We start from the raw sequence: 6,568 nt of genomic DNA on the forward strand, positions 1-6,568 counted from the left end.
TTGAAGTCATCTTCAGAGAAAGATACAACGAATAAAATAATTTAGTATGCAACAAATATATCCATTAAAAATAGCAATCTAGTTCAATTAGTCATTAAAAGTAAGTTAAAATTCACTTAAAAGAAATTCAATTAACAGAATAATTTAGCGAATATATCTATTGCAAAAATATTTGACATATTTGAAAAAAATATTTGACATTTGACAGAATTATTCCGGAATACAACAATGGCGGCTATATAGACAATAATTATTTTTACACGTCATTTCCTCAAAAAACTCTAATTTCGTAAAACCGCCGTATTATGCATATTAATCTATATAACTAATTATATTTAATAAAGTACAAATTACTAAACTTACCTTTTAAATCTATTGCTGTCCTGAAAGTATCACAGTTGTTAAAAAATTCGTACAATTAACACTCAACATTGACAGCTATTGTCCTACCGCTATGCACAAATTGTTTCAATTCAATCACATAAAACAACACAACCGATTTACAAAAATCGCGATCTCATTATCAGTCTTTATAATATAAATTTTAAAATATATTTTCACTACGAATAATTAATTAAGAAACTAAACGTATATTTTATTTATTCTTTCGTATCGCTTGAAGCACATTTTACAAACACCGACGCTGTGTGCAAATTAAGGTTAGAGCACGACAGACTTGAACATGAATAATGACAGGTGGCAGTGTGTCAAACTGCAGAGCAATTAAAAATGATTAGGACTATATAAATTTTGAAAAATAATACAACATTTAATTTATAATGTATTTTATTACATAGTTTGGAATTCAAAACAATATACAAACCATTTAAAATTACATATATGAACAAAATGCAACCAAAATATTGCTTAAGAATCCCTAAACTTAAGTTAATATTCCTTCTCTTCTACCAATCACCTTGATTAAATAAATTATCCATTCTATTTCTATTCGATACATACATTTAATGCTTATTATTCTTTCATCTTTTTAATAAATATATTGCAAAAATGCTTTCAAATTTATGACTATCATTATATAATTTTTTTTTGGTTTGCTTTTATATATCAGTCTTAATTTCATTTATACGCTAAATGTTCATAATTAAATTACAAGTTTAACACTATGCTTTGGAAAAAATACTAATTTCTAATAGATATAATTTATAGATATTTTATATACATTTTTATATTCTATTTTATTCAATTGCTAGCAATAGAATAAAATAGTAGATAAAATTTACCCATATATATTTCATTTAAACCATGTTACAAAAAATATGTACAAGAATATTTTACAATCATTTTTAAATTTATTACAAAAATACATTTTTCAATTTAATATGAAAATAAAAGTTGCAAATTTGCTATGCACAAAAAATTGAAAATATTTTAGTATATTATGTCATAAAAGGTGACTGATCTATCAAACAGCCAGTTGACTAGTTAAATATAAATAATATGTAACTTAAAATTCTAAATTATATAGTAAATAATATATAAGTTTCAGAGATTTAACTCACACACTCTGAATATCGAGTATACTAATGAATAATAGTATTTATACATATGTTTCATCAGACATGTGGATTACGAGCTATGTGCATGAAGAATGAAACTCTGTCACCACATCTTTCACCGCACATGTTGCAAGCAAATGCATCTTTGTAGCCATGGTATCCCATGTGCATTGTGTAAAGTACTTCATGTTTGAAAACCATTTCGCAGTAGCGACATTCAAAAACTTCTGGTGCTTTGTGGTAGCAGCAGCAACTTCATCTTCACCTTCGACTCTTATTGGTTCTTCTTCAACTTTAACTTTAACAGGAGATTGAGTCACGCTAGAGTCTTCATCTTCACTAGAATATTGACTCTGTGTTGCTAAACGGTCTAATTTGAAAGCTTTACCCTTACGTCTATTTTTGGATGTAGAATTATTTGATTGACTTCCATCTTTAGTAGTGCGCGTCAAATCCAATGCTGATTCAGCAGATGTTGATGCTGGTGAAGAAACTACTGGTGTAACGGCGGTTCTTTTCGGCGACATATCTACAGGTTCGTCAATAATGATATTTTGAGTGGGTGTTTTTTGTGGAGGCTGCACCAGCTGCGTTCTCATGAATTCATGTTCCGCCGGTTTAGGAAGAATTTGACTTTCCTGATTCTCTCTGGGTAGCATTTCCGAAGGCTGTTGTTCCGTCTTACCGGACGATAACATAGGTTCAATATTGTTGTTATTGAACATCAGATTTTGGAAACCTGGGAAGGCAGTGAGCAAAGGTCCATATGGGAACGGAATTCCGGCAAATGGATTCTGGAACATTTGCTGTTGATGAACGTTAGCCAAATTTTGCTGCTCTTCTTGTTGCAATTGTTGTAAACGGCTAACGGGTGTAGTTTGTATGGACATTTGCTGCGGCATATCATCCCTGTTTGGAGTGGGTCTGGCTTTAGGTCCTCTTCTTGTGCCATAAACATCTATGATTTGCAATGGATTCGGCGTACCATCTTGGTTCAAAACCATAGCGGGCTGATGTTTGTATTTTTTCAAGTGTAACTTCAATGAATGACAATACTTACTGACGTAGTTGCAGTCAGCGCATCGATATTGGTAAACGTTTGAATGCGATTTTTTGTGTGAATTCAACATAGATTATTCACACAACTGTAACGGCATTTATTACATTGGAAAGGTTTGGAACCGGTGTGTGTTACGTAAATGATATTCCTGATGATGTTGTATTCAGTAACAAAGGGCATTTCGGACAGTACAATCTCTTCTCAGGTTTAATGTGCTGTTCGATGTGCTTCCAGAAATCAGTCTTAGTTACAGCCACGTAATCACATTGCTTGCATTTGAAAGTCTTCACTTTGCCGTGCGAATTAATTCTCGGCGTGCTCAATAAATCATCATTGTCTTCACCCGAATCATAATTCAAATGCTTATTATCACCTTCATCTTTGGGTCCATCGTCGGAATGTTCACTCTCTCCACAGCTGTTTTCATTGGCCGTCAATTCTGGGGTTTCTGGAAGAATTCCAGATGGAGATTTTGGAGGAGTCGGCGCTTGCAGAGGCAAGCAGGCTGCTGCTGATAAATGCTGGTGGTAGGCACCCAAAAGACGGTCCAATTTCGGCGTATCAAAATTTGGAGGCGTCAATGGATTGTGGAGCTGGTGTTGCATCATGCATTTGTGCTTTGCATACGATAATGAGCACTAGGATCGTAGTATGCATTAGGCATTTGCTGGTGGTGAGATTCAATGCTGTCCATACTTTGGGACTATTGGGTTGGAATCGCGACTGCTACTGCTTTCAGTTGAATGGAAAGGCTCACTGTGCTGGATATCGCGCGGGGTTCGGATTTCTAAAAAAAAAAAAAATAATTAGTCATCTTTATATTACATAGAATAAATTTTATTATAAAAAAATGTAAATATTGAAAAAAATATCAAAAATATTTTTGTAATATGTAAGCACAAATATACCACCAAATAATTTTGAAAAATTGTAATATTTTAAATTATAAAATTAAATAAAAACTAAATATTAAATTATTATAATTAAATAATAAAAACCCGAAAAATAAAATTTAAAAATTATTATAATTAAATTAATTTAAAATATTTAGAGAGCACAATGTACTTACGACTTGCATCGGCATCCACTGCTGCTCGAATGCTGTCGGGCCCATGGCTGCTGCGTCCCAACCAACGTGCATCTATAAAATAACAGAATTTAATAAATATTCCAACACTAACTCAACTTATCTAAAATACAAAATAATATTCATCCACCATAACAGAACTATTTACAAAAATTTTTAGATAACGTCCAATTACCAAAATATTATGAAAAAAGAATTTCACAGATACAATTGTTTAATGATACATTGAAACCATTGTATATATCGATATACAATTAAATGCTTTGTAACTACATTTATATTCTTTTATCACTGCACAAAATTTGTAATATGTCTATTAAACAATGTATATTCGATTTTTTATCAGAAACTTGCCAAATATTATTCACATAATTATAAACACCAAATCCAAATGTGAATGAATTCCAAACGGAATGTGTGATAACTACATTGCATCACCGTATCAAAATTTCAATAATATATTTAAAATTAAGTTTATAAATTTTGAATGAATTTAAAAACAATTCGAAACCATTAGCAAAATATAACAAAAATGTGAAACAGAATAAGAATTGAATTTTCTCAAAATATGTAGAATTAATCAAAATTTGTTTTGACTTCTGAATAAAATAGATAAATGACGGAAATTCTTTCAATACGCAAATTGGGGAAATGAATCATCAAAGTATGAATACATTCTTATCTTAAAACCGGACAAGTCAGAATAAATGTATCACTATCTAATATATTTCATTACATCACGTAGCCACTTATTACTGATAAGTGTTAAAAATGGTTTCCAAATTATATTAAAATATATATATGTGTAATTATGTAAATTTAAGAAAAATATTGTAAAAACAAATGGCATTAAGATAATATTGTATGCAAGTAGAATCATCACAATATGACAAATTGCTCCTCGGTATTGGTACTTATTTTTTCCCCTCAAATTGTGTGAATATGATTCATTCCTACAAATGAACAAGAAGTAATTCCGGAACTTTAATAAAATCTACAACAAACCGCGTTAAATTAAACCACCCCAGACACATCAGGTATTCAAGAAGGCACGTGAGGGCCCCCTTGATTCAATTGATTGAATATAAGGTATAATAATCTATGATCGCTCTTGGGCACGCGAACTAATATATCCGCCTTGTTGCCACGTAATGCTAAGGGAAGCAAAATAAAAAATGGAAAAACGGGCACGCTTCCATTTTCTAAATCCTGAGCAAAAAATGCGGTTTAGTGTTATTTATGCACCCCTGATGAAATAAATCTAGCGAGGACATATAGAGCTTCTCAAAGTGGAGGAATAAAAATAATTTATGTTGCAATTCAACACATTCTAGATTAATTATAGCTATTTGATCTAGAAACATGTTATTGATAGTATAATTTTGAAATATACATTTTTATTTAATGAACAATTACCAATAATTGTAGAAATTATTAGATATCACAACTTTGCAATCCTCTTTTCAATTCCACCCCCTAGACTTCATAAAAAACCTTGTAAAATTGCATATATTACTCAAAAGCGAAATTTTTTTTTTGCTGAAATAATATTCATTTTTTTTGTAAATAATAGAAATGTAGTAACAATTCCAAATAATCACAAATTTAAGAGTCAAAAACACCCCAATTCCAATCATGAATTTAATTATTATATAAATAAGTTACATACTAATTTGAACAATTATTTCAACAAACATTTTTTAGTCAAATTTTAATTTTGAGAATTTCATCAGATCATAAAATACAGCACGCGTCGTCATTCGTACGACTAAGTCACCCTTATAAACTACCCCTCTGTATAAAATACAGCCTGTGCCGTAAAAACGTCCAATGAGCAAACGCGCACCTAACATTCTAAAAAAAGTACTTGATGAAAATGGATTCGGTGCGAAATCCTAATAGGATTTGATAAAATTAAACTGATTAAATTGTGTTTACGCAATCAACATGGAATCTGGCAATTACATCGATAACGATATTTTGTTTATATTTTTCTCAAGTTAATTTCTTATAGGATTCGAAATAATTAAAAACATCTCAAATTACGTAGAATATTATTTTCAAAAGTTTATTGCATGATGTCATTTAGGTATCCAGTTTCGATATTAGCATAGAAATTAAAAATGAAAACATTACGTTTGTTATTGAAATAATAATTGCACCTAAAATTGATCGTGCTTAAGTTAATGGAGTCTATAGAGCAATACTGATAACATTTTTACTTGGTGAAAATATGATCGTAAAATCAGGTTTGATTAAATTGGGGTTTATGTAATCAACATGGAATCTGGCTATTACAACGATAACGATATTTTTATTTATATTTTTCTCAAGTTAATTTCTGATTAAATTCGAAATAATTAAAAACATCTCAAATTACATATAATATTATTGCGAAAAGCTTATTGCATGATATAATTTAGGTATCAAGTTCCGATATAAAAACATTATTTCAATACGATTGTTTTTGAAATTAATTGCACCTAAAACAAATCGCGCTTAAGTTAATTAGTCATCCACCTCTCTGATGTCATAATGACGGAAACTATATTATTGCAATATCGATATCATTTTTCTTTAGGCGATGTAATTGTCCCAAACAAACCGCATTCACTAAAAATTTCCGAACAACACGTTCCGGATCCAAATAAAAACACAAGATTCTTTGGAAAAAATAATAAAAACAAAATATAATTACGACATTCAAAAGCTGCCGCTGTCGCCTCGGGAGCCGCATTCTGAAAAATATTCCGAAATTTACCGATAACTCCATATTTTAATGTGGAATATAGCAATTAAGCGATTTCATTGGAAAAGTACTCGTTATAATTAGATTTAGGAATCAGATAATTAATAAAAGTCTAAAAATAGATTAGTGGGAACAGAAATTTGCATAAAAGATAT

At 30.4% G+C, this 6,568-nt stretch overlaps 1 pseudogene; it reads right to left on the bottom strand.

Moving 5' to 3' along the window:
* Window positions 1-1,529: 1,529 nt before the first annotated feature.
* LOC113370161 lies at window positions 1,530-3,182 on the bottom strand (annotated as a pseudogene).
* Window positions 3,183-6,568: the final 3,386 nt, after the last annotated feature.

This window comes from Ctenocephalides felis, unplaced genomic scaffold, assembly GCF_003426905.1.
Source record: "Ctenocephalides felis isolate EL2017-DRISC unplaced genomic scaffold, ASM342690v1 CF-g0.4_SCAFFOLD_01492, whole genome shotgun sequence".
NCBI lineage: Eukaryota > Metazoa > Arthropoda > Insecta > Siphonaptera > Pulicidae > Ctenocephalides > Ctenocephalides felis.